Source organism: Vespa crabro, chromosome 23, assembly GCF_910589235.1.
Source record: "Vespa crabro chromosome 23, iyVesCrab1.2, whole genome shotgun sequence".
Taxonomy (NCBI): Eukaryota; Metazoa; Arthropoda; class Insecta; order Hymenoptera; family Vespidae; genus Vespa; species Vespa crabro.
The window spans coordinates 3,996,941-4,023,361 of NC_060977.1; the positions used below are offsets into that span (position 1 = coordinate 3,996,941).

The window sequence follows — 26,421 nt, forward strand, 5'->3', positions numbered from 1 at the left end:
ACGTTCGGCTAACATAAGCGAAATATGAAGAAAATAGCCCAATAAAACGATTATCGTTTAGAAACTCGTCTCGAGATATAAGAAATATACACAGTGTTGTAGTTAAACAGGGAAAGTGTCGTTGAACGTGATATTCGTCTTGTAAAGATTGCACCTTCTATCAAGGTTATCTCAGCTACGATGATATCGATACTATCGTTTCATTTAATTATATTGTCGTATAATTTAACCCGTACGCGATATGATAATTTCATGTATTTTTCTCGATATTCAATTTCGTCTGTCTAACTATGTTTCTTCGTGTATATGTGTGTTATTTTCTTCAATTATCATTTTTAAAATATTATTTAGTTATATATACTGAATAATTCAATAATTATATAAATATATTAAACGATATTTCTGATATAATATAGAAAATATTTTGATTGTATATTTTGCAAAATAAATATGAAAGATCATAATAGAGAAGCGAATGAATGAAATTTTTTTCGTTCAATCGATTTAAAATTGAATCTTAATTTATATATATATATATTTTTTTATTACTTAAATAAGAGTAAAATTAATTAATCAATAGCCAACATTAATTAGGCATTATTATCATCAAATTTATATGATACATAACTCAAAGAATAGCATAAGAAAACAATAGAAAATATCGATCGAAATTAAAATCAGCAGAAGAAATATTGAATTTGTATTAATAAAATTATCTGAATTTTATAACGCAGGAGAGAATATCGAGAGATAAAAACAATATTACTCGAGATAAGGGACATTGAAAAGTAACACGATAATCGATAGAAAGTTTCATGAAAATATCCGATCAATTTCTAAAACGATTTGCTATCCTCCTATGATCGCTTTTATAATCGTCTCATGCTTTCGACGGGTAAATTTTTCAACGGGTAAGAGGGGGATAGGGAGAACGGGGAGAGATGCCAAGAGGCAAAGCAATAAACGTCACTAAAAATATTTGACCTTTTATTATTTTTTTTTGTTCTTTTTTTTCTTTTTTCTTTTCGAGTTGCGACGTTGTCGGAAATTAGAAGGAAAAAAAAAAAAAAAAAGGAATAAGTGTCATAACGATCGCCGCTCTACGACCTATTTGTACGCCAGTCACGGAACTTCCAATACCGGTCTAAAGTCTCCTGTGCGAGCGAAGGTAGACGAGTACGATGCTAGCTCGTTTACGCATTCAAATCGCTTGCGTTATTATACTCGTACCAGAAATAAAAATAATGGGGAAAAAATGTAAGCCGATCGAAAATTGTGTTTGATTTCGAAAAAATTTTTTTCTGAATTGATTTGCAATTAAAATTTACAATTAGAAAATGAGTCTTATGTCATTTCTTATAATCATGTTAAATAAAAGAAACCCTTTACGAAGGCATTTAAAAACGCTTGTATTATTATATTAGTATCTGAGTATTTTTATATAAAATGAAAAAGTGTGATTAATCGATTGAAAATTATTCGTACGTAAATAAAAAGATCTTCTTGTTTGATGTTTGAAAAGTAAGGGGACCGAGTAATAAGTGTGTTAATCCGCGGATCGTTCGAAGGATGCAACCGTGGAGGATGATGAGAAGATCGCGTCCTTGTCAGGGAGAGGAGGAAGGAGGAAACCCAACGTTTTGTTGGATTGCTCGCGGCCAACTTGTATCGCGAGTCGCGGAATGGTGCAGTCGTATGATTCACTTGGGTCGAGACCTCATGTCCGACCGGTTGTTGCTCGAGCAAACGATAACGGTTCGAGACTCGATTAATACGTAATTCCTTAATTGGCAAACGACACGTGAACGCGCTATTTTCTTTGCGTCAACTTGTATTCGCGGAAGCGTATCCTCTGATCGTTCTTCTTCCCACAGAGTATGTATCGCGTATAGATTTCAACGGAAAGTGTCCGACGAGAATCGATAAGCAATCTTGAAAGCATTTAAATTTGACAGGTTATCGCCCACTCGTAAACTCATTCATCATATATTACGAGAATAATATGTAAAATAAAAGAGGATTGATATTGTCTTCCTTTAATTTATTATCATTATGTTATCATTGAGATTTCAGATCAATCAACTTGATTTAAATATTATAGAAGAATGAAAAAAGTCTCTGAATGATAGAAAGTATATTTTTCTACATTGCAAATTTATTTTTAATGATCATATAAATTCATCCTAAACAGATTTAAATTAATTACAACAGATCCAATGTTATTAATACTGAATTTATAAAATTAAGCGCACGAAGTTATTTTATTTTTCTTTTTCCCTGTTTTTGTTTTTTTTGTTCTTTTTTTTGAATATATGAACATCCACAATCATTCGTTTTGCGTAAATTTCCATACATTATCAACAACCGATATAATATATTTATAAAAAGTACTTGTTACATATAACTTATAATATGATACACGTTACGTTTTTACAATTGTCTCGATGCAATTATATACTACGATATATGAGATATTACGAAAGTATACTATACGAAACAATACTATAGGATAGTAGGTATATAACACTATACGCCATTATCCAATTCAACAATGCAAATGACTCGTCTGGTCTTCCATTGCTTCCTAAAAATCATTCACTCACACGTTAATATCACTACATGTTAACACCAATACCAATATTCTGATTGACCTCGGAACGTATTCCCTGCACACACACCCAGTAATCTCATTTACGAATGACAAATTCTATCATTCATTCTGTACAATGGCCATGGGAGACAATATCAAACTGCTGTTAATTTTTGAAACTTTATTATTATCATTATTATTATTTAGTTTATTTTTCTTTATCTTATACAATATAATATAGATTCCGTTCTATATGGCATCATATTTGTCAATACACAAAATACGAAGTGAGTTGACACGTATGAAAGAATGACTCATGTTGTTGATAATACTACTACTACTAATGCCAGGGTCGAAATCGTTTCGCAGAATTTTATGCGAGCGAATAATGTAAAAATGCGAATGGTGTTTTATCCTCTTGTTGATCGTCCGAAGGACAAAGGATTATACGGGCGACAGCACGAACGCGTTGTATTTATAAACATGGAACTGATCGATCGCTCTAACATACTCAAATTATCTCGAATGAGAAAGGTTAAATGAGCGAGGAGGGGTGGTGTAGTGGGAAATAATAATTACTTGATTTCGCCTCCTCTCAAACTATTAATTATACAGATCCGGGAGAAGTTTTTGTACTTCTTTCTTTTCTTTTTCTTTTTTGCTTTTTTTTCCTGTTTTATTTTTTGTTTCATTTTCAATTTTCCGGTTTCGACATGTTCGATCTCGGCTCGTTATTTTCGGAAAAAAAAAAAAAAGTAAAAAGAAAAAAGGAAAAAAATAAAGTCATTCGGGATGCATGATGAAATTCAGAGAGTTCATTCGGACGGAAAGAAATATAGCCTTCGATATCAAGGACGATTATAAGAACTTGTCCTTTCCTCTCTTCAATTTCTTTCTTTCCTTCTTTCTTTCTTTCTTTCTTTCGAATATGTATAGAGTAGATCGCAGACACCACGAGAAGAACTCGAAAGAGAAGAACTCGATATCCGAGAAGGCAATCGCCTTTCCGTAGGAGTTCGAATGAGGAAGAGGAGGAGGAGAACAATAAAGTTAATGAAGGCCCGTGCCGACTCGAGGTGAACTCGTGGAAGTCGCCCACGCGTTTCTTCTTTTCTCTTTCATTTTCTTTTTTATTTTTCCTTTTTTCTTCCTCTTTTCTTTATTTCTTTTTGTAAGGAACACGGTGAGAGAAACGTCAGCCGTCGTATAGTTTTGTTGTTGGACTAAAAAAAAAAAGAAAAAAGAACAAAAAAAAGAACAAGAGAAAACAAAAAAAAATCGATAAATGTGTAAGTTCGATCAACCTTCGATCTTCTCTCTTTTGAATTGATTATATTGAACGATCGATTTAAGAATAACACGAGAAAGCTTCGTGATTCGAGTTTACCTTTACGTTCTCGATGATTCAGAGTTGTCCGCCGACGTAAAGATCGAGGATTGAGATTCTACGGATCCTCTTCGGAGTTTAAAGACCGGAGAAAGGAGATTACGGACGTCAGTGTCGAGAAAAGAATGGGCTATTGAAACGAAGCTGGAAGGTGCTACCTGAATTCGCTCGATCGAACGCATCTCTCTCTCTCTCTCGATTTTTTTATGAATTGAGGCTAGTCGAGCACTTTCGCGTGGGCCGTGCCATACCAAAAGCGTTTGCCGACTTTGAGATGAAAACTGGATTCTCCGTTACTCGTGGTAATGTTCGCCGATCATGTACGTTCGGTGGATCGAGATCCTTCACATACAATTTCTTCAAGTTATTAATATCTTCGTTTATATACGATTAAAACGTAAAGAAAAAGTTTTACCGTTATGACTTTGCTCGATCGTATCAAAGATACGGATTATGTCACGATCAATCATGAAGGACAGGATGCACGGGGTCTTGTAAGAGCTCGCCATTTCGAAATCAGAGCTGCTTAGATGAGTCTGACTTAGCGTTACATTCGCATACCATACATTCTCGCCTTTTAACACTCGTCGTTCCAGTTTTACTTTTCTCGCAATTCGCGCTCACCATGACGCGGACTATAACGAGTAATCCGTTCTACCTTTCTATATGGTAGATTGTAGAAAAGAGAATGAGAGCAATCGTAAGAAATAAAAGAGAAATAGAAAAAAATATATATATATATATATATATATATATATATATTTGTATAGAGAGAAGAAAAAAGTGTACTTTATTAGAAAAATAAAATAACTCGCGATCGAAATATATTATAAAAAACATCTATTGTATTTTGATAAGTGAGTAAAAACGAAAAAAGTTATCATTTTGAAAGTACATATTTCAAAGATAAAAACGTGAATCGTGATCCCAATGAGAATACACGACTATGTATCCACGTAATCTTGTTCATAGTAATGCAAAGTGTTTGCCAAGCAAGTAAGGCACAGCTGTGGCGACAGATGTCGAGATCTCGATCGTTGGTTGCATCGATTTCAAGCTACGTATTTGTAACTATAGAGCAAACTATAATGTGAATGTTTACAGAGGAGAAGATCGTGTTCCTCTTTCGATCGGTATAATTTTTCAAATGGACATTTGAATAAAGATAAGCGATTTGAATTATTTTCCAAGAGAAAACGATCTCGACGATCAAAAATGAAAGTACTTTCTAATATGGATTACACATAATAATGTCATAATAAACAAATCTATCTGTTTTTTAGTTACAACAAGTCAGTAAAGAAGTGAAGATTCTTAATGAAAATATTGTGCTCGTTTGAGAAATCAACGTTAAACCGGTTGATGAAGAGTAATTGCGAAGCGTTCTGCCAATCGTGGGAAACAGTTGCTATTACATCCCGCAAACGTTGATCCATTTCAAAGATATTAACGTTTAGACTGGATGCTGTATTAACGATTTTATCTTTGCGAGAAGAAAATTAATGAAGATCCGGTAATAATCTTCTTTTTCCCCGAAAAAAGAGATGAAACGATATTGAAGAAAACATCATCAGAAAAATGATCATTCAGATTATTACGATTGTTTTTCCATGATCTTATTGCATGTTCTTTAATTTGTAGCTAGATTCACCAAGGGAGATCTGTTTTTACGGAGAAAAAAAGAACATAAAAAAAAAAAGAAAATAAACAAATAAAAAATAAAAAAAAATAAAAAGTTTCATGATAATAAGTAAAATACTGAGATAATAAGACCGGTAGCTACCGTGCTGAGATAATGGTAATAAATGAAGCAAGAGGAGAAGAAAGGAGAAAGATAAAGATATTCGGAGAGAGAGAGAGAGAGAGAGAGAGAGAGAGAGAGAGAGAGAGAGAGAGAGAGAGAGATTGGAAGCTAACCACCGCAGATGGAAAAGTAATGGAGCGACATGTAAAAAAGCGGTGGATGATGAGAACTAGGCGGTAGTTTCGAGGTGTCGGAAGACAAAGGATAACGGAAAAGATAGATTTTTAAGGTAAGTAATGGAGGCGGCGAAGCGGATATAAAGGAGTCGAAGTGAGCATCACCCGAGGAAAAAGAATCCGACATAGTTAACGGTTGTAATCCGAAAGGGCATGCTGCTTAACGCCTTAAAAGAACGTTTCGCTTTGCCACCTTAAAAGAACATTCGACCTTATACTCAAGAGACTACCTAGAACTAACCTTCCACAAACTCATCGAAGATGTGCCGTATGTTACATAGCTTTTTCTTGCGAATGATTATTTCATTGATACTGCACGTTGTCGAACATAATCGAAAGTAAATAATGTCTTAATAAATCCTTTTTTTCTCTTTCTTTCCTTCTCTTCTCTTTATTTTTATCTTTTTATCTCTTTTCTGTTTTTTCTTTTTTTTTTTTTTTTTCTTATAACAAACCGAAAATGATCGAGTTGAACGACCAGAAATGATCGACTGTATTCTTAAGTCCACTTAAAAAGATATCATTGGATACAAATTCTTTTTTTTTATATCTGCAGCTTATCCAGATTTAAAGAATATCAATGATTGCACATCGATCTGAATTATCATTTACGTGACAGTTTTATCGTATTGAGGATTACGTTTAAAGGCTTGCAAAGAATAATATTATATATATATAAAAATAAGAAGTAAGAGGTCTTAAAAAAGACGGTCTTTTCTTCCGACAAACGAAAGAAAAAAATTCCCACCGTCTCATCGTAGAAGTTTCATCTCTATGACTTGACTTCGACTAATTCCATCTCGTCTAAGAACTCAATTTCGCTGTAGCAATTACGACGCGGTAAATGATTCTTCTTCTGGCATTCCTCGCTAATGACAAAGAGGGAAAGAAGCCGAGAGGACAACTTCGTCTACTGATACCCGTCTTCGATGGAGTCGGAGTCTGCGCTCGATTTCTCAGAAACCGATGCTCGATTGATTTTTCTAATAAAAAGCATCTCTTATCTTGCTATTCTCCTCGCAGAATCATAACTATTACTTTATGATGTTTGTTCTGTTATATAAATTCTAAATAAATAGATATCTTAATTATTACATTTAAAAAAATGTGCGTACTTTATTCATTTGATGTTTAGCATGATATAAATAATATCATAAAATGAATGTTTATGACTTGTTATTTATTTTAAGATGATAATGTTGTGTTCATCTATGATTTATCAATTAATTTCAATTTGTTATCCATTGACATTTCTTTGTTGTGCTTTTATATATGTCGAATTGAATATTTGTGAAGATTTTCTTTTTGTTATTAATAAAAAAAAAAAAAAAAACATAATAGTACATAAAAAAATCTCTTATTTAATCTTATTTTTATTGATATTTTCATTCACAAACTTATTACATTTAATTTTTACAATACTGATTGATTGCACGTCTTACACTATTGTACTTAGTTCCACTAAATTAGTTCTTTTTTAATAATATCGAACATGTATATTTATATAGCAGGTGTCTTTAATCAAGCTACTATTACAATTTCTAATATTGAATACCGTAAAATTTTATATAGAATAAGAAAACATAAGTGTTACGATTTTTGCAACTCTCCCGTAAGTAATAGAAAAAATATTAAAAATGAGAAAAAATTGTTAAGCGAACTTATAATTAGTATCGTCTCTCGATGTTTTCGTCCGTGAAACTTGCTTTCTCTCTACGGAAGGGAATTCGAAACGTCGACTTTTCCGGCACGAACGATCTCGCCACCGAATCGACTGTCTCTCTCTCTCTCTCTCTCTCTCTCTTTCTCTTTCGTGGCTCACGAGCACTAGGAGAGCCCCTTTTGAAAGGCACCATAAATCAAGCGGAAAGTCATAGGACGACGGACTCGTCTCGCCGTAAATCGTGGAACGTCTTTATCGCGCGGAAATACGCATCGTTCGTTTCGTTCTCGCGAATCGATTTCGCTTCCTCCCTAAGCAAAGAGGACACGTTGTTGCTTTGCGCGGCTTTTTAAAACACGTCGATGATTTTTACGTTCGAACTAAAAGAGATATTTTATGATATGAACATACGATTCCCGTAGTTATGACAATCATGAATAGAAAAATATGTTATATGATCGCTATACGACGTTATATCATTTAAAGTAGTAACGCATCGTCATGATGACGTTTTTTTCTCTTTTCTTTTTTAACAATTTATCAAGTTCTCTTCTTTGTCGCGAGATAAATATGCACGAGGCGAGTATCATTAAAAATAATTACTTTTTTAATTTTCTCCGAGCTTTTTGTTTCTTTGTTTGAAAAAAAAAAAAAAGAAAAAAAAAGAGGAAAAGAAAAAATAATGGTATTCGTTGTAGCGCCGTCGTTGTTCCCAGTGAAAGCCTCGAACGTTGATTTATGAATTTTATTGCCATACCGTATTACCTACCAGCTTATCCGAAGAGATCGTGAGTTTTATTCAGAAAATATTCAGACAAATATGTCTATGGTAGATTGTCGCGTGGCGATATGAGTAGTTTATGTTTTTGTTGCTCCTATAATTTATTTAGAGTTTGTTTAGAGAGTCAGTCAAAGTTAAGTCGTAACTGTACAATCGACCAGTGAGCGTCGAGAAAGATTTAGTTTTGTTTCCTCTTCAACTTTCCTTATATATCAACTAACGTGTAATTATATATATTTTATTTCGAATAAAATATATGTTAATCCTCCTCTGTATAACACCATGCAACTGTGAAGCCGTAAACGGTACATTTCTGTATTTTTAAAAGTTTCATTTCATTCTATCGAGAAAAACTTAATTATTGTTTCATATCCGAAGTTCATCATGTTTCTTTTTCTTTCTTTCTTTCTTATTTTCTAAGTATAAACCATATTTAATACGGTATAATTATGCCAGTACAAATATAATACTAAGACTTTCACATTGTATCTGTAATATTTTTGTAGACATAAGGAAAAGAAAAAAAAAAAAAAGAAAAGAAAAACTGGTTCATAGAAGGTTAATCAAGACCGACGTCAATTGGATAAAAATCCAACAAGTTTATTTGAAGTTTGCGATGTATACGAGGAAGACGTCTATCGAGAGAAAATTAATGTAGAGCTATGAGTTCGATGCCATTGCGATGTTATTGAAAAAGAAAAAAAAAAAGAAAAGAACAGAAATAAAATAAAATAAAGGGAAAGAAATAAAGAAAAAAAAAAAAAAAAAAACAAAAAAAAAGGAAAAGATGCCGTAACGATCATTAACGTTGGTACGAAGGCTTTGCTTACGTAGAAAGATTTACACGACTTTGCACGCTCGAACGTAAACTCTTCTTCGGAGAACAAACGGGTCCATGAGTAAAGAACACGAGGTTACTAACACACTCGAACGTGGCGACGCGAATGTAGAACGCATGGCTCCTTTCTATACGCGTCTGGAGTGGTAAAAACGAGACTCCTCTCGAGAAATAAACGTTCGATTTTCGATCCAGATCGTTGAGCTGTTATGCGACGACGGTCATCGATAGATATAAACAAATTCTAAAATACGAGAGAGAGAGAGAGAGAGACTTAGAATTGAGAAGATATATATTTATTTTGATTTGTGTACAGAATGTTCGTTTAATATATACAGGATAAATCAATGTCACGATAGACCAATATTTCTTAAGTGATTTTAAAAATCAATTACTATTTTTCGAAACATTTTTAGGCTTTTAATTAAGCATGTAGTTTTATAAGCTAGACGTCTAGTGAAAAAGAAAATTTATAATTAAAAATTCTCGAAAAAGAGTAATTAACTTTTAAAATGATCTAAAAACTTCCGATCCATTCTATAATAAGACTGTTGCAGTATCATCGCTTTCTATACGATTCTTGCTGACATCGTCCAATCAAAAAGAAACAAAAATCGAAATAAGAAAAATGATTTGACTAGAAGACTTTTAATGGTTTAAAGAAAACTTAATAAAATGATTATTTCTTTTTCTGTAACTACGAGACTTCGGATTGTATGTTTAGAAATTCAATGAAGTGAACGTGAAAGAAAAAAGAAAAGACAAAAATAAGAGAAAAACAAAAGCAAAAATGAAAAAGAAGATAAGGAAGTAATAAATGGGATAAAAGTAAGACATTGAAAATCTCTAAGGATTATTAAGTTGTAACATTATAACAGAGTATCGTCATACACGGTAGATAGAAAATCAGTCAAAAAGGGGATAAAACGAAAACTGAAATACTTATTTCGATAAGCCGGGGTTTGACGTACGACAAACGAGCCCATCCGTTTCATCGTAGAAAACAAAGTCGGTGTATCGAGACGTATCTCCTCTTTCTAAGCGAGATTATCGTGCCGGCTCATTACCTTTCACCCCGAGGCCGATCCGAAAGCGTGCCTAGACGAGAGAGAGAGAGAGAGAGAGAGAGAGAGAGAGAGAGAGATAGATAGAGATAGAGAGAGAGAGAGAGAGAGAAAAAGAGAGAGGATACAAGATCTACTCTGGAAAACTTTTCGCTTCTCTCGGGAATGGGGAGTTTCAAAGAGATTCAACGACAGGAAGGAAGATAAGCACGTCGAATGTAATGCCGGAGACGATCGATTGAGGTAGACGGTGGTATCGATATACTACGAGGTACCTGTTAATCCGTCCGAGGTGAGCGCAATTAGGGCTTGGAGTCTCGCTAATTGAACGTCGATGATATTACTGCTCGGCTTGGCCGAGTGAAAGATCGTCGTTACTAATATCGCCGAGTACGAAATTACGTGCCGTCAAGTAGATACGCGCACCTATCACTATCTCTATCTATATCTCTATCTCTCTTTTTCTCTCGCACTCTCTCTCTCTTTTTATTCTTTGCAAGGTCTCGAACCAATATTAAATGTACGCCTAGATTTTCTTGACCGAAGTGAAAAAAAAAACAAAAAAAAACAAAAAAAAAAAAAGAGAAGAAAAAAGAGAAAATAGAAGAAAAAAATATATGAAAAAGAAACGATCGAAAGCATGTTTCGAGATATTTCGAATCGACTATTGCCATGATACCCGATTTGCCATGAAACGGACGTAGTTTTGCTTTCGAGATATCGAGCAGTACTAGGTACTTAAATTATTTGCCGGTTAATCGTATAATAACATACCGATAGCTTTTGCTATAATTTCGATATAATTAGTACGGTACGAGTTATACGCCACGTGTTATCCAATTAAGGATAACAGGATGGCGAATACCGAACGGCCAAATGTTTTTTCAGTCGAAATATAGCAAAAAATGAATGAGCGAATTACGTGAGTACTCGCGAAAAATGATCTCGGCTCGTGTGAAGCGATTCAAAAACTCCAATTTAATAGGTTCAATGTCCCGAATGTTTGACGAACGAACTTTGGATCGAATCGAATCGAATCATTCTCGTTCCGTTCGAAACGTTTTAGATTTAAGATCGAGGGAGTTCTCTTAAACTCAATGAATCTCGATCGTTGTTCGATAAATAAAGGCGTCCTTGCGCTGAAAAGGATATCGATCGGAGAACGGTCTGAAACGTAGAAGGAAAACGAAGAGTGAAAAAGAGAAGATGGGAGGGGGGGGGAGAGAGAGAGAGAGAGACAAAGATGGCTACAATCGCTTTGCTTAGCTGCTCTTTCTGTTTCTTGCGGTCGTGTCGAGCGAATAGTTCCCAGGCTTTGCTCGCTCGGTTAGTTCTTAGATCGGGTAAACCGACACCTGTAAAAGTTAGCGACCTACACGTATGAAGCTGTCGCGTGTACGTTGTTAGCAACACGTATATATATAATTATCGAAGATAAAAAAAATTGTATTCTTTCTCGTATCGAGAGAATTTTGAGAAATCAAAGGACACGAATAAAATTTGTCGTAGATAGATAAGTAAGTTAAATAAGTACTTACGTGTTTTATATCTTTCTTTGGGTGTGTTCATGTATATGTGTTAGCGGAAGAAATAAAGAATTCTTAAAAGCATACAAGATTGTTTTTTTGTTCCTTTTTCTTTTTTCTTTTTTCTCTTCTTTTCCAATGAAACTTAAAGAAAATCACGTGTATTGGAAACTTACTCAAGCGGTCGTCTAGAGTATTTTTGCTTATCGATTGGATTCCGATAAGCCGATAATATCGAAAATTATCTATTTATTTTGTGTAAACAAAGAAACAAACATTCTCCAATAAATATTCTTTCGAGCGATGCTCTTGCGATAACAGATATTCCTTAGTTTATCTGTAAATATTTTATAAACCAGGTAACTACACATGTTGGAACATGTAAAAAATGACGATTGTCGATGATCATAAATAATCTTTCCTTTAGATATTATTATTGAATTAAGACAGGGAGATCGTTGACCTCCGATCGATTCAAGTACAAAGTTAAAAGAGATTTTATGCGAAAAACAACGAGTCTCGGAATCGATAGAACTCGACTGTAAAATTTTCGACTGTTACGGTGGATGGTCGTCAAGGGGAAATCGGACAGTATCGATTAGGCACGACGCCAAAGCCAAGCAAGTGCTTGAAACCTGAAACCCGCTTACGTGCACTACCACAAACCTAACGAAATCGTTCGTGATAAGGATAATACCTTCGAGATATATAGTAAATTACCCGTCGAACGCACTTATGAATAATGGATTTGTCGGTATTACATCATTACTTCTTTCGTACCAATAAAAAAAAAAAAAGAAAAAACCATAAAATACGTTTTTGCAATACTTTTGATAAAAGTAAAAAAATATTTTTTGCGAAATATTTTCTTTCTTTTTCTCTAACGAGTATATTACGCTTTTATTGATCTTCTTCTTCCATTTTTTTTTTTACTGAAAACATCATGGCGACAACCTCATAATAAATATAAAATTTAATTATTACTAAATTTAATCCACAGGTCGTTTATTTAAAACCGCACAACAAACGCATAATTAATATTCATATCCAGGTTGCAACGATCATAGAAATCTTAGTACGTACATACATTTGTATTCGAAATTTATCGCTGTCATAACCTTCGCTGGTCGGTGTATTTAAAAACAACAGGCAGACTCTTTCCTAATAAATAATAGTTTTAAAAGATCATAGAGATTTTAATACTTTCTCATTCAGAATTTATTATTTACATAATCTGCGTGACGTTTGTGCACGAGCGTGTGCGTTAAAAAAAAAAAAACAAAAAAAAAAAGAAAAAGGAAAGAAAGAAACAAACTCTTCTTAATAATTATATATTTCTACGATCATATAGATCTTTAATACCTTCGTATACGAAATTTATTGCTGCCGAAAACCATGCTGCCAATGTTGCAAACCAAGTTTTGAGCATTCAGATTCAACATCTGTCCAATGACCGATACGAAGAGGCTGTCGCTGGACGGACGTTAGGTCATCGTACGACCCTCGACATATTATCGCACCAAAAAAAGAGAAATCATATATTAAATCTCGCGACACGACATTATTCAATAATTCACAATAAAACTCCACAGGAGAACAAAATAACACTAGTTGTAATTATCGTTCGACGATCGCGATGGATTTATATGTTCCATCGTTGAAAGGAGACGATGAAAAACACTTTTCTCTTTCACGATATAATATGACGCATTTGTTGTAATAAGATGTTTTTGACAAATGTCAAAAAAAGTTTATTGAATGACTAAAATAAGAAAAAAAAAAAAATATATAAGAAAAAAGAAAGGTGACGAGAGAAAGACAGTATGCTATGGCGAGCACTGTCAACGATATGACTCGGAGCACTGCTCGTGAAAGACTGGAGGGAGGATGATGGAGGGGCGACATCGAACCGAGGAAGATAAATAAAAGGGTGGGAGTATACTGCTGAGGGTGGGGGAAGCATATATATGAGTGTGCGCGAAGCAGCATCCGTAAGAAACGTAAACAGCGATAGCACGACGTTTCTCTTTCTTCCTCTTTTCTCTCTCTCTCTCTCTCTCTCTCTCTTTGTCTCCTTTCATTCTAAAACGAATAACAAGTATTAATTTGTTTCGACATTATGTGAAAATTTGTAAATAAATGATTACGTAAGATATTCGATAAATTAGAAGAAAGAAAAGGAAGATAAATTAGTTGGCTTATCTCTCGTAAAATTATTTTACAATTATATATATCGTTATATTGGTGATTATTTTTCATTAATATTTTTATTGATATTATAATAGTAATATCAAAATTTATAGAGATGTATAGTTTTTATATTCAAAATTTTAATATTACGTATGTATTTAATTTTTAATATAATTTATGATTATTCTTTAAAATTTGTTATATTAATGTTTAATAATGCGAATAAAAGTATTTTAGTAGATTTAATTAACTTAAAAAAAATATAATATACATATATACATATATTGAAGACATTAAAATGTAAGAAATTATTTTTAAATAAATTTATACATACTTATAAATTAAAAGCAGTAATAACATATAATAATATTTAAATATTACAAATATATTTAGAAGCTTTATAAAATTTATCTCAATCATAAAGTAATATCATTTAAATTATTAACAAATATTTCCATCTATTTTTGCTTTAAATGAAGTTTATATTAAATATAAATAAAAAAAAATCTTATTGCAGTAATGTTTTAGTCCAAATAGGATTACAAATATATTACATATTTAAAATATAATTGGAAATTTTCGTCGCGTTAATTTATAAAAAGAAATGAAAAAAAGAAAAAGAAAGAAAGAAAAAAATAGAAACGTTTACGTAAATTACTACGGCAGATAATAAAATACGATGGTTTAATTAAAAATGCCAACGAATGAGTTTTAAAAGGAAGTTCGATTTCGCACGATCGTTGGTGGGCGAGAATTGCCGAGGGCTGATCGAGAAACGATCAGGGAGGCCGGATAGACTCGATGCGTCTTCCTATCTCATCCAATGATCTGGATCAACGAGTGGGTAGAATGCTCGAGCTAGTACGCTTTAACGTTGTTGACAGGTCTCCAACGAACGAGTTGCTACCGGTGGCACACGGTAGATCGACGATCGAAGTCTTTGATTCGTCTTTTCTCGAAAACCGGTTCGATTTCATCCCTATCGACTCTGACTAAATACCCAACGAGATTTAACTGGCACGTTCCTCCGTTTCTCCCTCTCTCTCTCTCTCTATCTATTTATCTATCTATCTATCCATCTATCTATCTATCTATCTATATCTCCCTCTGTCTTTTTCTCTTTCCTTTCCTTTTTTTTCTTGCTTTATTTCCTTCTGTCGTTGGAACGTCGAAAGATATAATTTCGATAATTACAGCACGGTACTGGTCGAACGGCTCGAAATACTTCCTCGTTGTTGTTTTTAACTGGTCAACGACGCCGAACGTCGACTTGTTTTTCTTCAAATTATTACATTTTGCAACTCGAAAAATCGCACATCGAGACTTGTGACATCCCCAACTCATAACTTGTTTCATTGCCAGAACGAATGTTTAACCTTTCGGTACTATAATTATTTTCTTTATTTTCTTCTCAGTAAATCTTCGATTTTATTTTTTTCTCACTTTCGATATCTCAAATATACATATGCATATTATACATATATTATACATATATAATATACATATATATATATATTTCTTTTTCAATATCCTATAGGAGAAGATATTGTATATTTATTAGACAATTTTTAGACTGTATATAGATAAACAATTTTTATTAAGAAAAAATTTTTCTGAGAAATATATATATATATATGTGTGTGCGTGTGTGTGTTAAAAATTTACAACATTTAATTGGAGTTACCTGAGAAATATTCTTGAATTTATAATATCCTTGAATTGGTAAAATTTAATAATAAAACGTTTAAAGAATCATTGACGATGATTAAAATGGATTAAAGAATCCGCATCAGAAGAGCAATTTATTGAGAGAAATTTATCGATAAAACGATAAATGATATTAATGACACCGTTACATAGTTTCTTTTCGTCGTACTAGACGAATCGAATATCGGTTGAAGGTAAAGACATCGAACGTTCGGCTACGCTCCAATGCCGACGTCGATTTTTTCTGAGTTTTCTTGATCCACGGAGGTCCGGTCCGGTCCTCCTTTTTCGCATTCCCCTGTAATAACAGGTCTGGGTGAGGATCGACCGGACCAGCTCTTCTGTCCCGAGACAGAAAACCAGCACAGCCTCCGGCGATTGTCGTAGGTAAGGGAGTTTGACGTACACATTGATGTCGACTTGCTCGATCTTTTCTTTTCTCTTCTTACTCGGTTTTCTCTCTCTCTCCCTCTCTCTCTCTCTTTGTCGTTGTTTTTATTTATTTTTTTCTTTGAAAACGATTTACAAATAAAACGATTGGTAGGTCGAAATTCGACTACTTTTTCTTGAAATAAGATCGAGACATTAAACTCGTCTATTCCTTTTCTTTGCTTATTCGTTTCTCTTTCTCTTTATCTTTCTCTTTCTATTTCTTTGAAAAAGATTGATAAATAATATGATTGATAGATTGAAATTCAACTTTTTTTTGACGAATGAATGATTTTTTTCACGGAACAAAATCGACACATTGGTTTTCTCTGTTATCGGAAGCAAAGAATCAACGTTGTGATCCTTTGACGATCGTAAGCGTCCTCGTTACGTCGAGAATGCTAAAGCGCAAACGTTATTCTTATGGAACGACGAGTCTGAGTTTAAAAGGTACGGTTCAGTGCCTTCCGCGAGCGACGTTCGCGAAATCGCCATTGGTGTTTACGAAGTGAAGGATTCGTTCGTCACTTCTTCGAGGTAGAGACTCCTATTCTTATTTTTCGCCAGCATGATTCGACAAAATATAGAGACGGAAGAGAGAAAGAGACCGAACCTTTCGAATCGTTCCTGGCGACTTTCCAAAAGCAAGACTTGCACTTTTCGCACTACCCACGTAAGAGAAGCAATGTGTTTTAATAATCATCAAAGTAATTTCAGCACGAGTAGATTAATAAGTTGACGACGAAGTATGTAGACGTTGAGCGTAGCACATAACACGTACCGTTTGATTCTTATTTATATTCATGTTCTTTTCACTCGACAAATTAATCTCGATCGATCACCTCCCGTTCGATTTTTAATTTATTTTGAAGAAAAGAGAAAACTCTGTTAATTATACAAAAGAACGCTGAACGATTATTTCGCGATACGATTTAAAACGATTGCGAAATACGAGGTGATAATAATTTGGACGGTAATTTTTAAGAGGAAATACGACGAACGATTTATAATCCATTTTAGAAATAATTAAAGTAGGTATGTAAGTACAAGTGTTACGATCATACGATCGTAAAACTTGGAGCGTTAGTTATACATAAACTTTGTTTCATTTATGAGCAATGACAAAGTCTGAATTACTTCGTTTATATCTCGTCGTATACACTCTGCTTTTGCTATCGTTGTGCTTCCGTAAAATAAGAGAGAAGGAAAAGCGTGGAGAAAGAAAGAAACAAAAAAGAAAGAGAAAAAACAAAAAAAAAGAAAAAAAGGAAAAAGAAAAAAAAAGCACACTCACTGTAGAAAGTGCGTTTAAACTTCGCTCTCGTTCCTGCGAGCGAAATGGAAGATAGATTGCGAAAAGGAGGGCAACGGTACCTCTTCGCAGATATTTTTCTTATCGTAATAGTTCGAAGGCGTTGTCCGCCGAGGAGAGCCGGGAAAGTTTGTGCCTCGAATTAACCACAAATGGGCACGCGAAGGAAGCCATACTTTGCGTTTCACGAATCAACGAATCCTTTCTGTATCTTCTTTACGATCGTCTATCACCGAGATTAATGCGTGTAATATATTTCGATCTTGATTTTCGATTAAATTGTATAAATTTTTTTCATTGGCCTTGAATCTGTTAAAATAATCCGTTAGCTACGATAAGATTTATTTATGCATAAAAATGATCGGCGAATATGCGAACATGATATTTCGATTAAATCGAAGAAATTTTTTAATTGATCTTGAATCTTTCAAAATAATACGTAAATGGCAAGATTAATTTATTTATGATAATTATATGAATATGCGAATTTTACATTAAAAATGCTGATTAACATTTGTACTTAATGATGCTATAATAATAATAATAATAATAATAATAATAATAATAATAATAATAATAATAATAATAATAATAATAATAATAATAATAATAATAATAATAATAATAATAATAATAATTTTGTGTCGCATTTTGATAAATTTACTTTCTTATTGTTGAACAAATGATATATTAGATTTTGAAAATATATTTTAAAACTTTAAAGAACGAAATCATTCAATTTAGCGAAATACATCTGATAAATAGTTATTTATATTTTTTATTTTATCTCTAAGAGATATTTTGTATGTGGTTAGTTTTATTGAATGATTTAATGATAGAGACAAGAGGTTGATGAATTATTTTTACAGAAGATTTTTTCAAAAACATTTTTCAACTTGGAATACAGGATAACTCGAAAAATAATATATTATATATTAAATATTTTATATTTGGCACCGTATAGTTATTGGTCATGTAATACACGATTGTAAAACCTTTGAAATTGGTACTGCTAATTTTTGTTTATATCATTATTTTCATTGTTTAGTATTAAATATTTAATCATAGAAACCAAAAAAAAGTAAATTCGCGCGATTTTATTATAGTTTTTATTTAAAACTTCTATAAAACTTTTAAAAAACTTCTGGAATGTCACTGCAAAAACCTCTGAGAATATAAAACATGCTTTTGGCCTATAGACCAAATTACCGAGCGTATAGAGCTCAACATTGGATACAAAAATTTCGTGATGGTAACGAAAGCCTTGAAGATGAGAAGGGTCGCAGACGTCATTCAGCTATTGACTGAATATAATAATTTAAGGGCCATTATTGAAACGGACCCGCGTAAAATAACTCAAGAGGTTGCAAAACAACTCAATGTTGATTATTCAAACAGTTGTTCGACATTTAAATTATATATCTTTAAATTCGATATCTAAAAACCTCAATTATCTTTTCAACGACCTAATATATTTTACATATAAATTAATCAAAACTTTAAGACCAATTTTGACTTTTGCTTTTCGAATGACTCTGACTTGTATTGCATTGCGCATCAACGAGCGCAATTTAGGAGTTAATTTACACAATTATATATTTTACAATGAAAGAGATTTAATAAAAAAAAAAAAAAAAAAAAGAAAAAGAATACAAAGACAGAAAACGTCTTTGAAAGTACTTTTTTTTTATATACATATATCACAAAATTTTACTTCAGTATTATTAATAGTCTTGTTCGAAATATATATAAATTCATGATGATTATGCTTTTTCTTTTCCTTTTTTTCTTTTCCTTTTTTTTCTTTTTTTTTTTATATATACACGTCACATGAGAATCTCTTTCATAAAGGTAACAGACTGTTCTGGTCATTGGAATTTCTTTTGCATCGGACAGATGACACGTGATATAACAAATTGCTGATTCAATAAAATTATTTCGAATTATGATTAGTCGATTAGAAAGGAAACAAACGATGCTTTTTGATTATCGTTAATATGAATTATATAATGATTAACTATCAATTAGAAACATAAATCATTGTGAACAGATATCTAATCGATAATCCGACATTGTAAATTACAACGATTTTCCGTCGCTGATGTCATTGGCTATTCTGGCTTTCGATATGAAACCATTCGTAAATACAGCTATTTCGGTCAGCAAATATGACCCTGGAACGTTCGACGAAGGCGTGTATCTATACACATGTTAATCCACGGACTCGATATATTTATATATGTATTGTATGTATGTATATATATATATATATATATATATATATCGATATCATCGATCAGTATGTTAAATTCAACATGCTGAAACCTATCTAAAGAATTTCTAACGAAAGAAAAATAAATAAAGAGGTGTGCAATAAAAATATATTTAGAAAACGTACTCAAATAGATCTTAGAATCCGATCTCGTTCGCTAATTCGATATTTCTTTCTCTCTGAAAATGTCGTTTGCTCGTTGAATAAATTCGACGAGTTCCACGAGTTTCCAGACGCTCGTAATTCCATTCTCCGGACGGCATTTGCCTCGTCGACGGTGTCGATTAGAGATCGAGATCTACCGTTCTCTTTATGGCACCGAACACGAGGCTGTTTATTAAGGAGGAATGTCTCGGCTTCTTTCTTTAACCGATCATTAAGAAGGTCGAGGGAGAGAATAGTAGGCGTCGTCTTAGGTTCTATGTAAAACTGTCGTAACTTTAACAAGATTGATATTAAGTGTTACATTAATACTTATAAAAACCCATGGGTTATAATGTATTTTGTCGAATGATATCGAAGACAACCGATCTTTCAGAAAAAGAGATGTGTGAAACGTCGACCGGGAATTATTCCTGGTACGCGTTCAGGAATCTCACTCTTTTTCCTCTTTCTCTCTCTCTCTCTCTCTCTCTCTCTCTCTCTTCCTTCCTTCCTTCCACTCTGTCTATGATTATTCTTAAGCTCGCGAATAAATTCCACGAAGATGGGAATGCGAGCGCGAGCTGCTACGTGCAACGCTATTTATAACTTCACTGTGCTCTCTCATCGTGCAGACTAAGGTGACTCCTAAATAAAATCAGATTTGGATGGATAAACAATATTTAACTGTGAATTGTATATTATTATTTATATGTATCGCTTTTAGATTCGAGTATAACGAAAAAAGAAAACTGGATTTGAAAAGAGAACAATATTTGATACAAATAATAATTATGTATATTACTTTAGGATTTAGAAATAAAATCTGATTTGTATAAATAATGTTCATTTAAATTACAAATTATATGCGCAGATGAATAAAATCGGATTTACATAGATAAATAATATATCCAAGCAGAATATGATATATCGAATAATACGATATGATATTATTTGAATAAATGCGATTCTTTTCGATATTAAAAATGATTTTTTTATATAAACTTGGAAGACGATTCAGTTTCAGTTTCGATTGTTCGGCTCAATTTAATCAACGACCATCATGCATTCTTTGTATCAAAGAACGCATCCGATTTTCTCGATGATGTCTTTTTAAAACTAACTAAAGAAATTTTGATAACTCACAATCTTTTGTACATCGTTCTTTTGTGAGGATATAAAGAAATGTCAAAAACGACGTATAGTATATTAAACTGATATGTGTGAATATAAATGATCTGTGACTGAAGTGACTGAAATAACAGAGATTGAACTAAAGCTGAACTGAAATGTGTGAATCGGCCTTAATGTGTTGCCTCCTTCTTGAGAAGGTGCCGAGGTAGATGCATCTGCCTGTCTTCTGCGGTTTACTGCGTCCGTAGGTAAGAGAACAAACCAAGGCTCTTCTTCCAGTAACGCAGGTGCACCTACGGTGCTTCTTCCACCGGTCTGGATGTCAGCGACCTTTCAGTAATTTTCCAGCAATTTTACAGCAACAATATACTCAAAGCTAAAGCTGAAGCTATCTGAAGTTCCTTTAGAAATTCCTTTCTCGCAAAAGGAATGATCGAATTGAGTAAAAGTTCTATCTCTAAAGGTATAACTTGATTAATCTTTCATCGACGATGAAGGATCAGCTAAAATATTTTCTTATCCTTTTTTGTAGCTCGTTTCACATGACGTTTACGAGAAGACGTTTCGACGATCTCAAATGTTTATGACTTGGAATCGTCTGCTCGTCTGCTTCTAACGCTCGGCGCCCGACCGAACTCAAATTTACAGGCACGGCCACAGCTGCTCCCAAGAACGAACGATCGTATGGTGTAAATATTATAATAACGAGCAGCCTTTGTGTCTTCTTACTCGCGGCAAGGAATTATATAGTAGAGAGACTTTCGCTTAGTCATATGAATAAAAACGTATGGCATCGGCCGAGTTTATCGTTTCAAAAGTTTCTTTCCAAACGATCGATCTGTTTTTATTTTTACTTTTTCTGTTGTTCTTTTTTCTTCTTCTTTAAATAATTTCGCTATAAATAATAAACGGGTCGACGTAACAATGTGTAAGAAGAGAAAATAATGAAAATAAATCAAAGGAAAAAGATAGAGATGAGATATAACAAAACGTTCTGTCAAACTATTTCTTTACTCCGGTTTATAACGGTAAATCGGTTGGTTAATAATACCAGACAATTTAAGTATTTATTCATAAGACAATGTCACCAAGAAGATATGTACTGTTCCTCGAGACGGTTCCGTGAGCTCGTGTCCGGTGTCGTCCGGTCTCGAGTCGCTGGCCATTCTTTCCTTTCTCCTCTTCCTCTCGTTCGTTCGCCCTCGTAGTCCTTGTCCTTCTCTTCCTATTCGCTGTCACATCTTCGATGTAACAGTCGTGCTTTCTTAAATCTTTCCACGGTAGGAAAGCCATCTTCCTAAGTCTTAACCAGAACGATGTACACTCGGACGATCCTCAAACTTTTATGTAATGAATTTTGTTCGAGTACGAACGAGAAGATCCATAGTCTTTTAGAGAAACCATCGAAACAATTTTTTTCTCCTCGAAATCGTTTATTATATTATTACACACTAATAAACACCGAATTTATATCTCGTTGAACTTTCTCACTTTTTGCGTTCTTTTTTGCTTTTTTTTTCTTCTTTCTTTCTTCCTTTCCTTCGTATTTCTTCTCTTTTCTTTTTCTTTTTTTATTTTATATATTTCACTTTACAGCACGATCTATAACTCTTTTAATTAATCCTTTGTGAAACGAGTTCTTACACGGTTTTATTATTCGTCTTATTCGCGAAGCACGATGTGGCTTCTTAAAGATTAAAGATTAAAAATCACTGACAATTTGATTAATGATCGAAGTTGCCGCTTGAATATAATTTATTACTCAGCTTGTTTTTCTGCATTCGTGATCTTTCCCACTTGGAGACGTCCTTGTAATTGTATATACGAAACGATACTAGTTCGATCTCTCTTAAGAAACACTTGTCTCCGTGTGGAATTCTAATCAGCCGACAAACGTATTAGCGCTATCAATCGTAAACCCGCTTAGAATTAGTCACGATAGCATGCGATTGACCCTGTTTCTTAACGAGCCGCCAAACGAGTCTTAGAGCGTATCTACGGAGGACGTTTACACCTTACGGAAGGTTGTTCAAAGAGAATGCACGCGTTTACATTTACTTGTTAAAGATTTTCACAAGTGAGATTTTCATAACGATCGATAAAATATCATGTCTTTCTTTCCTTTCCTTGAATATTTCCTATCATATCCCAATAGCTATAATCTTCGAACCTTAATAATATCTACCTCTATATAAAAATATATCAACTTCGATAGAAAAATATTGTTATAACGATTAGTCATTCTTCGAGATTAGAGATTATTTTCTAAACGACCGTGACATTCGCGGTTGAATCAGAGTGCTATCAATATGGCGCGACTTATATCGTATCTTCTTCGTGTCAAGAGATATAACTCGATATATAGAAGATATCGTTTTCTTCCTCGACTATATTTCTTACTAGGTCGTCATCCGGAGCACGTCTTAAGCGATACCATAAGTAAGTAAGTAAGTAAGTAAGTAAGTGAGTAAGTAAATAAGTACTTGGGTACTTGTCGTCTAGTCATATCAATTTATTTTTTTTATGCTAAAGAATACTATAGCTGTTTATCTCCTCTTAAGAAGAAAGAAAAGATAACTAGACATTAATCTAGATATTAATAGTACAACGTTTTAAGAACAAGATCAAGGTATATACATTAGATAAATGAAAGAGGAAATTACAATCAGAAAACACACAAAGCTAATTTAGCTGACATTAATTCCCAATGAAAAACTAAAAAGATTTCGTAACGATACTCATATAAAGTCGTGACTCACGAACATCCAATGATGTATCATAGAAACAATCGCTTGATTTACTCTATTCGTTGTCTCTTCTCTCTCTTTTTTTTGAGAGAAACTTCCGATTGATTATCCACTTGAACTTCGAAGGAAATTTTTGAGAAAAATAAAGAATGAGAATGAGAGAGAGAGAGAGAGAGAGAGAGAAAACGTTAACTGCGACGTTGTCACAAGACCAATAACGCATTCGAAGGAAGAATTCACGGGCCAATTATCGCACCGCAGGTGCAGCACGACCAACGATACGAAAAGTGAAAACACATGCTGCAACTTATAAGCCTTCTCTTTCCCTAACCTCCCCTTCTCTCCCTTCTCCTTCCTTTTTCAAGCTACTTCAAACTTAACGAGGATCGTGCGATAACGTGGCGTGGTCGGTGCCACGTAACTTCTCTCCTTCGAAGTTAGCTTCGAAGGGAACGCCTCTTCTCTTTCGATGTCTTGCATAAATCTACGATCGCGATCACAGCCATGTACGGTGGACTTTCTATCCTTCTACGGTAGATCTTCGCGTGGGGACCTTGAAACGACGACACGTGCAAAACGAGAATACTTCGTACATCGTAAAAAAAGGTACGCTTATTATTCGTTCGAATAAAATATTCTATATAAATTGATTTCATTTTTCTTATAATCGTCATATATATGTATATATATGTACATATATATATATATATATATATATATATATATATATATATACATTAATAAATACTAACAATTTTACAATAAATAAAAATATCATAACAATAAAAACCATAAAAATGTAAAGCAAAATTATATACATCCGGTCCTCGATTTACGCGAAGTGTTCTTTTTATGCAGATAAAAAACGCGTAAATAAAGTCTGGACAATTATGAAAAGCAAAAAATATTACAGAGAAAATTCAGTATAAGTTATAAAATTATTTATTTCACATAGATTCCTAAGAAGATAAATAAAATTATCAAAAGAAAAGAGTAAAATAAATTTTATTTGTTGTCGTTGTCGGTACCATGTCTCAAAGCAATAAACTTTTTCCTTTTAATTGGTTAAAAGTCATAAAGCACTTATTGGAAAATTCTTTTGGTATTGTCAATTATGTCGGGAGACATAAATTCAATAAAGATTAGAGAAGAATTTATTGATATTTATTGATCGTATAAAATTAAATCGCGTAAACAGAAACCGCGTATAAATCAAGGAACGAGTGTAATTATATATATATTATTAGACATTTACTATTATATACATATTTGTTATTTAGACCCAGCAATAAGAAAAAAAATGAAAGATACGATTTAAGAGAGCAGTAGGCAATTGGCAACTCTCCTCTACATTGTACTGATACCGTACGTACGTATATTATAGTAACGATTTCGACAGAGTTTGTCCTAGTTAAGTGAGTTTGTTGGATCGACTAGCCCGATTCTCACACGCTTCGATCTTCCGCCGTACGTAGGATCTATCAAGAAAACAGGGAACACGATCGGTTGCCATAGAACGGTCTAACACGCCCGTGGTAGCGCACGTTCTAACCTTTTTTCTGACATTTCCAACCTGTTGGGTTGGTGATCCTAAAGGTTAAGTCTCAGTGAGTCTATCGAATATCCTAGCGTTAGAGAATAAGAGGATAAAAGAAGAAGGATCGAGAGAATAAGAAGATCCTTTGGCGAGGATCTTCCTGTCGAAGGTCAAAACAAGCCGAACGGTTCGTTCGTCGAACCGTATCGCGGAGGTCAGAGTGCGTGTCGGAGAAAGATCGCTCGGCCGTTACCAGAAGTCAGCTAGTCACCCAATCAGAGCGAGAAGAAGACAAAAGAAAAGGTGAAAAGATTTATCATCCCGTGAGATCGAGTCTACATCCTGTATGCCGCGTATGTACGTAGCACGTATTTATCCTGACTTTGGATACTCCAACGACATCGTGATTAGTATTGCTCGATCGTTAAACTTTTTCCTTTCAAAGAGGAAAGAAAGGATATCTTTCTTTTCGTCCCTTTCGATCACTTCAAATCTCTCTTTTTTCGTTGATCAAACTCCGTGGCATGAAAAATCACGCGTCGAAGCTCAAAGTTGGTTTCTATCAATGAAAATCGTAAAAGTTTTCTATTCTAGAAATTTAAATATAAACGTTTAACTTTTGCGAGATATCATGCTCAATTTAACCTCTGACCTTCCGAAATGTATCGTGCCTCGATCGATATCCGCAATAGTATTATTATACTAGGTAGATATATTTCAGTATGGAAAATTCTTCGTCGAAAATAAATCGTAAGGCAATGTAGTCGAATATTTAAAAGTCTTTGAATATTTTTCTTTTTTGATCGTGGAAAGGGCGAAACACAAAAGCCATTTAAATCCGTCGTCGTCCGGTATAATTCAGAGAAAGTCACACGCTCGTAAATCTGACTGGTAATGGGTGCCGTTAGATTTGCAATGATAATCTTATGGTAATGCATGCGATTCGGTTGAGCGAACGAAACGAGAAAATAATTAACGATCCCGCGTAATCCGACTTTTGCGGACGAACGAGGAAAGATCCTTAGGGATTTTACGACATCGTCGAAACGCGAATGAAAATTGGACGATACTTAAATGAATCTGTATCTTCAATTTGAAATTACTACTCATTCCGTTTCGTTAC

At 33.6% G+C, this 26,421-nt stretch overlaps 1 protein-coding gene and 1 long non-coding RNA gene across 5 annotated transcripts in view; both read right to left on the bottom strand.

The window, feature by feature from the left end:
• The window catches only part of LOC124432119, a 159,036-nt gene that overhangs the window by 24,896 nt on the left and 107,719 nt on the right, over positions 1-26,421 (bottom strand). The window lies entirely within an intron of this gene.
• Positions 7,323-13,777, bottom strand: LOC124432120. Its single transcript, XR_006944187.1, has 3 exons — positions 13,192-13,777; positions 11,842-12,990; positions 7,323-11,658 (listed from the first exon to the last, which is right to left on the bottom strand). It is a non-coding gene; the product is annotated as an uncharacterized LOC124432120 (long non-coding RNA).